This window comes from Giraffa tippelskirchi, chromosome 11, assembly GCF_054371585.1.
Source record: "Giraffa tippelskirchi isolate mGirTip1 chromosome 11, T2T-mGirTip1v1.2.pri, whole genome shotgun sequence".
In the NCBI taxonomy this organism is placed as follows: domain Eukaryota; kingdom Metazoa; phylum Chordata; class Mammalia; order Artiodactyla; family Giraffidae; genus Giraffa; species Giraffa tippelskirchi.
In genome coordinates this window covers 131833498-131845439 of record NC_137285.1, presented here as the reverse complement: position 1 = coordinate 131845439, position 11942 = coordinate 131833498, and positions in this window count along the sequence as shown.

The following is an 11942-nucleotide window of genomic DNA, read 5'->3' as shown; positions in this document are numbered from 1 at the left end:
CAATCGCTCAGCCGTGTCCGACTCTTTGTGACCCCATGAATCGCAGCATGCCAGGCCTCCCTGTCCATCACTAACTCCCAGAGTCTACCCAAACCCATGTCCATCGAGTCAGTGACGCCATCCAGCCATCTCATCCTCTGTCGTCCCCGTCTCCTCCTGCTCCCACTCCTTCCCAACGTCAGGGTCTTTTCCAATGAGTCAACTCTTTGCATGAGGTGGCCAAAGTACTGAAGTTTCAGCTTCACCATCAGTCCTTCCAATGAACACCCAGGACTGATCTCCTTTAGGATGGGCTGGTTGGATCTCCTTGCAGTCCAAGGGACTCTCAAGAGTCTTCTCAAGTTCAAAAGCATCAATTCTTCGGTGCTCAGCTTTCTTCATAGTCCAACTCTCACATCCATACATGACCACTGGAAAAACCATAGCCTTGCCTAGACTGACCTTTGTTGGCAAAGTAATGTGTCTGCGTTTTAATATGCTATCTAGGTTAGTCATAACTTTCCTTCCAAGGAGTAAGCATCTTTTAATTTCATTGCTGCAATCACCATCTGCAGTGATCTTGGAGCCCTCTAAAATAAAGTCAAGTCTGACACTGTTTCCACTGTTTCCCCATCTATTTGCCAAGAAGTGATGGGACCAGATGCCATGATCTTAGTTTTCTGAATGTTGAGCTTTAAGCCAACTTTTTCACTCTTCTCTTTCACTTTCATCAAGAGGCTTTTTAGTTCCTCTTCACTTTCTGCCATAAATCAAGATTGCTGGGAGAAATATCAATAACCTCAGATATGCAGATGAGGCCACCACACAACGAAGCTGATCCAGCCGACTGAATAATGACAGGCCAAATGGGAGAGAAGTGTGGCACCCCAGCCAACAGCCAGCACCCACTGCCACAGAGGCCAGGGGCACCCACCATCCTGACCTTGAACCCAGCTGACCCTCCCGCTGAAGGCAGCTGCTTGAGTGAACCTTGGTAAAACAGGCAGTGTAACCTTACAGCCAATTCAAAGAATTATGGGAAAATAAAAAAACATTGTTTTTAAGCCACATTTGGGGATTGTTTATCACCCAGCAAAGACTGACTGAAACAGTGCTCCTTTGAAGTTTGGAGCACTGTAAGGGTGCATCCTCGGTTGACACTCTTCTCTGGAACACTTCAGAGGCTGCTGATGTGTAATCAGTGAAAGTGATCCTCCCTGAAACCTGCCTCCACTACTGTAAATTCCTCCAGAGAACACTGGATGTTTCAGGACTCTTATCCTTTGAGGAACACAGGCAGGACACTCACATTACTAAAGTGACAATATTTGAGATTTGAAAAAAAAAAATATTGTACCAATATTTTAAAAGAATGCCAAAAATCAAAATTAATTATTTCCTTGGGACCTCCCTGGTGGTCCAGTGGTTAAGAATCTGCCTTCCAATACAGAGGACATGGGTTCAATCCCTGGTTGGAGAACTGGGATCCCACAAGCCATTGGGCAACTAAGCCTGTGTGCCGCAACTAAGCCTGTGTTCCACAACTAGAGAGAAGTTCACACACTGCGACGAAGGAGACTGCATGCTGCAGCTAAGACCCAATGCAGCCAGTAATAAATAAATAAACTTGAATTAATATTTCATTGAATGCAAATGTAATAATCTGCCAAGTAGTTGCCTACATTTCATGGGATTTTTTTCCAAGCAAGAATACTGGAGTGGGTTGCCATTTCCCCCTCCGGGAAATCTTCGCAATTCAGGGATTGACCCCATGTCTCCTTCATCTCCTGCTTGGCAGGAGGATTTTTTACCACTGAGCCACTTGGGAAACCCAGTGAGCTTGAGTATCTTGGGTGTTTTGTGTGCCGATGGACCTGGGTACTCTGTATTCACTCTTTAAGTTCTACCCTGATGCCGCAAACTCCGGCTGAGTTATGCTATCCTGTCCTTGGGGAGAAGATTAAGTGAGGAGTTCCTAAAACTAAGGGTACCCTGTCTATCCAAGTCAGTTACCAAAAAGACAGTCACCTGCCTCAGCCAATCAGAGGCTGCTTTAAGGCACATCAAAGGCAACTCAATTCAGCAGGAAGGTTGTAGAAAAGCAATAGAGTGCTTTTTAGAGAAACAGCATTGTGGGGGCACAATGTATGATGGGGGGTACAGAGATGAAGCCGGTAAGGACAAGTGAATTCTTCATTAGCTAATTGAGAATTATTTCAAGCCTCAGTCCTTCCTGAGAGAAGGAAGCAGGAAGTTCCTGAATTTCTGTCAGAACCATGAAAACACAGAAGCAAAAGTTGGCATAGCAGCCCAGCAGGGGGACTATGAAGAGCTCTTATCAACACATTAGCCCACAGAGAATTGGCGATACCCTGGGTGCCATTCTCAAAAATGCGGCTTAGCCACTTCTGCCTGAGTGGAGTTCTCAGTTTGGTCCTGCTAGTGACCACACACCATGTTTATTCTCATACTCTGTCTCTTATTTGGGAATATACCCAACCTTAATCAAAGTTCTCCAAATCCAGTCTGTGTAGCCTAAAGGCTATGTGGGAGGAAGGGGTCAGCCTTACTAGAGGCCATTAGGATCATAAACTAAACTCATGAATCACTCCTGCAAGGCAACCGCTTGGTGGAGAGGCCCTGTTAAAAGCCAAGATTGCTCTTAATTTAATCTAGTGCAGTCAGTCCCCTGGAGAGGTGCCGAGGGGTTGTTTATGGGAATGGGGAAGTAATCAATACACCATCAGAGAGGGAGCCAAATAATTTAGGTCATGTTCATCTGAGGGAGGGCAGACCTTGTAGAGAGGGCATCTATAACCGTAGTTGAGGAAAGGAGAGGAGGAGAGGGGGAGGAAGGAAGAAACAAAGAAGGAATACATTAACAAGGAAGATTTGAACGTTTTCATCCTCATCAGGACAATGAGGAAAAACTTGACAGTTTTCTTTAAAGATGTGTCGTGCCAGATCTCTTATTCCTCCAACAGAGGTTTGTTTATTAAATGCCTCCTTGGTTTGTTCACACCCACAACTGTACATTCAGGAGCAGTCATTGAATTCCTGTCATATCTTCCAAGCTTCTCCTCCATACCTTCTCAGCTCATTGATGGCAACTGACAAATTCCTGTTCCAGCCCAAAATGTTCCTCCCCATGGAGGGAACTCCTCTGGTACATTTCCTTTTTCTGTTGCAAGTGCCTTTGGGCAGACACATCCCAGGGTTTTAGATCATGGTCAAAGAATAAGAGGAGTAAGATCAACCTGAGCATGAACTGTTTATTTACTCTGGCTTTCAACAAATATCTTTTCACATGTGCAAGGGTACTTTGTTTCTGTCTTTTTAAAAGGTTGTTTCTGTCTTTTTAAAAGGTAATATTCACACATGCTAAAATTTTCAGTTTTATGGGGGGAGGGGTTAAAGTGTAAAATCAGTCTCCCTCCCACCTACCATAACCCCCTTCCAAGTATTCTGCCCACAGGCAGCTCTTACCACCAGTATTACTTTTTTTTTTTTAACATAAGTTAACACTCTTGACACTGACACCTCACATTTTTTCTCTTAAAAAAATGCTTTTGGATTTCATTCCTTGTGAATACGTGTAGATCTGCCTCAGCATTTTCAATGGCCATGTAGGATTCCATTTTATGTGCATTTAGGTTGCTTCTAGTCATTTGGGGGGAGGGGTGTAAATCTTTTGAGCATTTTCAAGAAAACTAACTACTAAAAGATAGGAAGAGTAACTACTAAACTAACTACTAAAAGATAGTATTTGGTCCCAGGCCTTGAAGACCCCTAGTCTAGTGGAGGAGGCAATGTAATTAATGGATGGTTTCATTAATGTTTGGGCTACAATCTTGCCATGAATCCAGGACTAGAGAGGCATACAGAACACACATACATCTCCCTGGTGGGGCCGCAGAAGGCATCACAGAGGAGGGGCCAGGGATGCTGGCCAGGTGGAATGCAGGTAAGAGGGCGGGAGGAAACAACCTGTGCCCAAAGTCGGCTTAGGCAGCTACAAGAAGGAGTGGCAGGCGGATGCGAGAGACACATCAGCCTCGGACCACCGAGGTCTGCAGATGGAGCTGGTGCCTCCTGTAAGCTCAGCATCTCCAGCAGACAAATGTTCCCTCCTGCTCCTTCTCTCCCAAGTCCCCCAAACAACTTAATACGTAAGCCTCGGAAAGAAATTCCCAGCCCTAAGCCGGGCCTCCTGGACACGGTGTTTGAAGCCCTGCATGGGAGCCCTGCCGGCCCCCTCGGCCGTCCCCCTTCCCTCCGGAGCCGAGGCGGCGGCGCTGTGCACCTGCCTCTGAATTGTGCCTGGCAGTTGCCGGCCGGGAGCTGAGTGACACACAGCAGGTGCCTCAAGCCTGCAGACAATTCCATATTTCAATGGAGCGTCGCCACCAAAGCTTATTATCTAGGGCAATAAAGTTTGGGATTAGGGGGATTCGGAATGATTGTATGATTCTCCACAAAGCTTATCTTCTAATAGACCAGCTGCTTTATTAGGCCGCCCCCACCCGCACCGGGCCCTTCCCAAAGCGTCCTGAGTCCCAGGCAGCCAAGGGGGGCCTTCAAGACGGCAGTGGCAGACAGCTGGGGGTATCGTATCACCCCCAGTCTCCATCTGCGAGTGTTAAATTACGGGCGGCTTCCAGCTGGGCACACCCGGGCTCCCACCTTCCTCCCACCAAAAGCCCTCCCCCACGTCAATGTCTGGCATCTGCCGAGAACACGATGCGACCGCCCCTCCCCCGCTGGTCCCCACCTCTGAACTCTGAAGGGCCAAGCTTGGATATTGGCCTGCTATCAGGGCATCACTGTCACGGGACGGAGGGCAGTGGCGGGCAGTGGAGTGGAAGGCTGTGGAGAAGGGGGCACCATGAACATGTCTGCTGCGCATGGGGCTCTGCTGGAAAGCGGATGGGGTTGCGCACCACAGAGTCACATAGAAGCTGGTATGCTTAGCAAGCTTCTGAATATTTCCCCCCAAACAGGAAATTAATTCACCCTTGACTGTGATGGGGGCCATTCTCACACCTTCCTCCATCCTACTGCTCCGTTCCTTTTTCTGGCTGGAGCTGAGCATGGGACAGTGTCTCTTCAATCCCTCGTGGTCAGCAGTGCTGGGACTAGTCTCATGCCCTATCCCTCCCTGAGGGGCTTCCCTGGTGGCTCAGCCAGTAAAAAATCGGCCTGCAATTCGGGAGACCTGGGTTCGATCCCTATGTCTGGAAGATCCCCTGAAGAAGATAATGGCAACCCACTGCAGTATTCTTGCCTGGAGAATCCCATGGACAGAGGAGCCTGGCAGACGACAGTCCATGGGATTGCAAAGAGTCATACATGACTGAGCGACTAACACACCTCCTTCCCTGAGACTCTCTTTTGTCCTTAGTCCCTGGCAGAATATCTGCTCAGAAGAGGAGGCTGTTAATAAGCAATGGTAAGCATGCTGAGAGGAACAAGGGAATCTGCAAACATGTTTGAGACATAATGAATATGTGCCCTTGTTTTCTTATTCTGCAAAACAGATTCTATCACTTACTTTGCAGGACTGTGGTGAGGGTTAAAAACAAACGTGAGACAAGTGTAGCGTCCAACATTTGGCACGTGCTCAGCAAATGTGGTTGTGATGATGATGATGATGATGATGTGGTTTTATTATTGCTTTTGCTGTCATTATGTATGACCTGTAAACACGTTTATTAGCATGCCTTCTATAATGATCCTACTGGTATGAATGTGGGCATTCATAATAATTCGTGTTGGCAAGAATTATTGATATGAATCTAGCGCACTTAATCCAAAGGGCTTGAGTGTTGTGAATGAGCTTGAGTGCAGGACTAAGTACTTAAGCAGTGATCAGAGTTACTGAAGTTCAACTAAGCTGTGTTCTGTTTGTTCATTCATTCAACAACCAAATTCTAAGCCCCTTCTGTGTGCTAGACACTGTTTTAGGTTTGGGGAAAACAGCAGTAAATGAGAATTTTAAAGTCTTTGCCCCTATGGCATGCATGTTCTTGTGGGGAAGAAAGAAAATAAAATGTACATGTAAGAAGAATGTCAAATTGTGATAAGCCCTATGAAGAAAATAACCAAGTGATGGGCTAGAAGTCATCTGGCAGGGTGTGGTGAGCTGGGTGAGTGACATTAAGGAGGGAAGCCATGGGCAAGTCTCTGATGAGAAGACACAAGTGAAGACCTAAGTGATGAGAATGAGGCAGTCATATGAGATCTGCGAGAAAAGCGCTCACGAAGAGGGAACAGTAAATACAGAGCTTCTAGTAACAGAGAGACAGGAAAAAAGGCCAGTGTGGCCAAAGCACGTGGGTGGGGAGTGAGGCAACGGATGTGGCAAGTGCAAAATCATGGAAGTATTTGCAGCCCCTGGCAAGAGTTAGGATTTCATTCTTTTTTTTTTTTTTCCAGCTTTATTGAAGTATAATTGACAAATAAAATTGTAAGACATTGAAAGTGTCTATACTGTGACAATTTGATATACATTTACACTATGAAAGGATTCCTCCCAGCAAGTTAATTAACACATCCAGATATAAATATAGATAGATATAGATATAGATGAGAACATTTAAATTTTACTCTCTTAACAAATTTCAACGTAAGGTTTTATTCTAATTGCCATAGGAAGATAGTGGACGGTTTTCAGTAGTCGAATGGCATGGTTTGATTTATACGTTGGGGAGGTCCCTCTGGCAGTGTCAGTGCCCTTGCAAGAATAGCCAGTCAACACAAATGAAATGCCACAGCCTATCACAAAAAGTCAAAAAGCCGGGACAAGAGAAGGCCTGAACAGCAAGAGATCCAGATCAAGAAACTCATATCAGCTAGAAGCCCAAGAAAAGCCTGTACTGAGGACAAGTGCATAGGAAGTTAAACTGTATTAACATCGCATTTCCTACGGATTTAAGACTTTTGCTCCATTTGAATTAATACCCAGGGCAAATGTAAAAGCTTAAGATTTTGAGACAAGCGATAACATCTGATTGTCTCTTAAATTGCCTATCATGTCTGTTGCTGTTTTTCCTAAGTTCCCATCCTTAACACACAAATTGAAAAAGTTTTCTCAACTCTTTGCTCTTCTATGATTTGATATGAGCAGATTCACATAGGACAGCTGCCTAACACAGAAGAAGGCAAGTGGCTCTCATCCCTTATTTTGGAAAGCTCTGGAAATATTACACAGAGATGCATTCAAGGCTCACCTGTACGCTTTATCATTCTGTAACAAATTCTTGTGAGTCTGTGGTCTGGTGAGAAATACATCTAGTCAGCAACCAAGAAAGGGGAATTTTCTTGGCTCTGCTTCAAATTAGCAATGCAAGCTTAGACAAGAAATTTGTTCTTTCAGGCCTCCGTTTCATTTCTATCATATGGATAATACCTCCTCTACAAAGAACAAATAAAACTTAGGTTTCCCTAAACATAATTGAGAATCAGATGCAATTTAAAAAATCCTGCATAGGGGCTACCCTAATGGTCCAGTAGTTAAGAATCTGTCTTCCAATGCAGGGGACATGGGTTCAGTCCTTAGTCGAGAACTAAGATCCCGCTTGGCACCAGGCAACTAAGCCCACGTGCCCTGGAACCTGTGCACTGGAACAGAGATCCCTATTCCACAACTAAGTAAATACATATATTATATATTTTAAAAAGTCCTCCATAAACATGGGACCAGATATCACTTAACCTATATACAAATAGGAGTACAAATGGGAGACTCCTTCTATATCTTCTTTCTCATGTTTTACACACGTTGCTAGTACACTTCATTATTGATTCCTAAACTCACTACATAGCATTACAGAGCAGCAATACATTCACAATGAGAAGGATTCCTGTGTACTGTCATCAGAGACATATGATCCTATGATCCCTGTGCATTGAGACTGTGTCATTTTTTTTTTTTTTTGTAATCATTACATCTGGCATATAACAAGCACTCAATATAGATGTTTGCTGAAATAAAATGATGCTATCAATTGTTGCTATTTTTTTAAGTCAGAAGACTCAAGAAGTTAAACAATTAAATAAATGTCTAGGTGAGTTAAGGTAGAGGCAAAGAATCTGATATATCTTGAGCTTTAAAATCACAGTGGTAAAATATACAACAAAGGAATTGTCGACAATACAATGATGATCTTATACTCCCAGGAAATATTAATATCTAGACTGTGGACAATACACTCTCTTTACAAGGGCAAGAAAGCCTTTTATACATTTCAGCAATAAATTCATTCAGATTTTTAAAAATGCAAACTGTCGATTATCTGGGCTTCCCAGGTAGTGCTAGTGGTAAAGAACCCACCTGCCGATGCAGGAAACTTAAGAGACTCCAGTTCGATCCCAAGATGGAAAATATTCCCTAGAGAATGAAATGGCAACCCACTCCAGTATTCTTGCCTGGAGAATCCCATGGAGAGAGGATTATTCAGAAGATAGAAACATTTAGAATAAATTATTTGTTATTTATGTTTACACATACATTTATTGACAACTTACGATATACCAGAGGGAATCAGGCATGACAGAGACAGGCAGGTTCTCTTGCCCTCAAGTAGTTTGCATTCAAATGACAGAACCAGAATATCAGCAAGTAAACACAGAGAAATACACAAGGAATTTATGTTAGGAATCTTAGTGACTCAGGATCTCCTCTAATCTCATAAGTCCATCTAAGGAGCAATTAAGAAATTAAATGTGAATGTGCTATAAAAGTTAAATGCACTCTCAAAATGTAAGTTTTATTAGTAATAAAGGGTATAAAGAAAAGTGTCAGTTATTAATGACCATCTTACTTCTATGCACTCAGATAAAAAAGGAAGTAAAAAATCAAATCTCAGTAGAATATATGTAGTGTGTGATTTGACTCATAATTGTGCATTGGAAAAAAATTCTCTTTGAGGGCTTTCATTTTTAAAAACATTTCTATAATGTTTGATTTTATTTTACAAGGGACTTGTATGGCTGTTGTAATTTAAGTGTTTTTAATGCAGAAACAGTCAATGGAATGTTCACGGTCCTCTATAAATAGGCATGTGTGCATTCAAAAGAATCAGAATGTGTGTAAGATGGTTGCCATTAAACATGAAAAGTCTCTGCTGTATCTAGCTTGGGTAATGAGGTAGAGAGAAAAATTCATCAAGATGAACTTGGAGATAATTCCTTTAGCACAGAAGGCAGAAACATTAATTGATGGATGTGATGCCCACGCAGGATAACACTTTTAGCTCCTGAACATGACAGCTTCAGTTGGCCAATGTAAAAATAAAATGAAATGAAAGCCTTTTGAATTGGCGTGATGGAGGAGAAGAGGAGAAATGATTTTGCCATGCACCAAATATCTATTTTTCATTGATAGAAGGACCTTGGTCCAATTAGGAGATCTTAGTCCTGATCCTCAGCAATAGGACCATTCTTCTTTTCTTTCCTTTTCCTTCTTTCTTTCCTTTTCCTTTCTTGCTTTATATCTTATTTTTCATTAAATAACTACTCAAGATGAAGTATAGAAAGGAAGAAAAATGTTTTACTTTTCAAGAGAAACAAGTTCCATTGGAAGACACTACGCAAATCTATCTCTGTGTTTTCTTTAGGTGGGTGGCTGGAGAAACAGGGTCATGATTTTAAAGATCAGAGTCAAGGTGAACAAACATTACACTCACCCGAGCCTCACATTACTACAGAAGAAAACAAATCTTCCTGATCCTGACAAATCCAAATTGAAGACTGCCTGCCTAGACAAATTCCAGCTTATCAATCAGGCTGCTTCAAGGAAACTAATCCCTAGCCCTGCTGTCTGCTGGGGATTCATTGCTCACTCTTTTGCTTGATTTTCTCCCCTCTGACTACACAGATTATTCAAATGGTGTGGTCACCCAAACAATTGGAAAGCAAACAGGCCAAGGTGCAAAGGATGCCTGGAGAGTTTCCGAGCAAGATTTAAGATTCTCCTGCTCCCTGGAACAACAATTTGCATTTACCTGGGGCTTCAAAAATGACCTTAAAGAAAAGGAGGGAGGCAGAGACTTGCTGTTCAGCAGAACTGGATTCCACTCCAGACTCAAATGTACACTAGCTTTGCAACCTTGGGCAAGTGACAAACTCCTGAAGCCTCAGTTTTCTCTCCTACATCTTGCAGATGTTGATACTACATGTCGGGGGGTTAGGTGAGAGCATGCAAGTCAAGTATATGGCATGTAGCCTGTCACACAGGAAGTACCTAATGTTCGAAAGTAGTATTATTACTGAGAGAAAAGCAGTTAAGTTCTGACTTGAAGCTTTGAAGGAAATTGGTGTAACTGGCCAAGGAAAATCCTTGAATATGGAACTGTACCAGAATGGCATGCGTAGGAATGCAAAAATGGGTAGTTTCATCTGGGATGCTAAATCACAGTTCCACAAATGTTCTGACAGCTTTGGGTCAATTATGTAATTTCTTTAAGGTCCAATAGCCTTGTCTTCTTCCATGAGTAATATTCATACCCTAATTTTAATGAATTCAGAGATCTTGTCATTCTACCTCAAAGTAATGTCACATATAATAATCACTGATTTCAACAGTCTGAAAGTAGTTGAAAAGATATTCTGGGTTTTGCTGGGCTTCTTCAAAGGATGTGACAGAGGATTTAAATACTTGGTTCACAACAATGTTTATTTAATCTTTATGCTCTCCCATCCACTTAATTTACTCCCTGCATCTGCTCTAAGCCTCTCTCCTCAAACACTCCCAAAAAACTATACCCTCTGTCACTCCATCACCATCAATAGGCATTTTCCCACCATTCACCCTCCCCTTTCTATCAACAACTTATTAATTAGAGCAGTGTTTAGCCCCTCTAGCAGCAAGAAAGACTCCTTCCTCTTTGAGAGGGAGGAATAAGGGGAAAATTGAGATGAAGATCACAGGTGTCCTTCCGTTAGTCTAAAAGTTTGTGAACACTAAAAATGTTTTTTTTGTTGTTTTATCTGTTTCAAAAGGTTGTGAGAATTAAATGATTATTTAAAATAAAAGGAAAAATGCTTGAACATAATAAGTGTATAACATAAATTGTATTATTCTTATTACTACTATCTTTGGGCTAAGGGTAGTCCATGTTCAGCAAAGAATATAAATTCGCATAAGAAGCACGCAGCAAAATTAGAATGCACAGATCAGAGCTAAATCTTGTTCACAAGTATAGACCCTATGACACTTATAGTTGACATCTTACCCATTTAGACCTATTGTACCTACTTGCCCTTTCTTAGCTGACCTCCTTAGAAATGACCCTTTGCTTTCCTTGGGAGTCTAGCAGACCTTTGACTTCCCTGGTTTCCCCTGCCTACCCGCCCACCACCACAACTATCTAATTGCGACTGTCACCCTGCAATTTGACAATGTTCTATATTATATCATCTTAGGTTCAACAAAACTCTCTAGTCTTGAGAATGTTCACATTGCTTGATAGTCATTAGATTATTCCATCACAAGAATAAAGAATATTTCCTATCAAATCTCCTAGCTAGACTTCTGTTGATCTAGACCTCTATTTTCTACTTTTAACAAAGTGAGTAAGTAATGCAGAAAGATCCAGCCTATTGCAGTCTGAAACAACAGCCACAAGCAGCGAGCTGTCTACATGCAAACCAACCTCAGAATAAACCAGTATAACGTTTACCCATCCACCATGTTTTCCTCTGAGCCTCTTCTGGTAATATTCTTGGGAACTTCTGGTCCCATAGTAATAGATCGAGTTGATTAGGGAGCCTCTCTCCGTCTGCCCACACACAGACTTTTAAAAATCAAACTTTAATTTTTGCAGAGGCTTATTGATATTGTCCAGCTCTGACAACCCTAGTTCCACTACCAGACATGTTAGGAGGTGGAATGGACTTAGCAATGCCTTCGACTTTCATTACTCAGCCAGATTGTGGAGTCTATCAATTATCCTAACATTGAC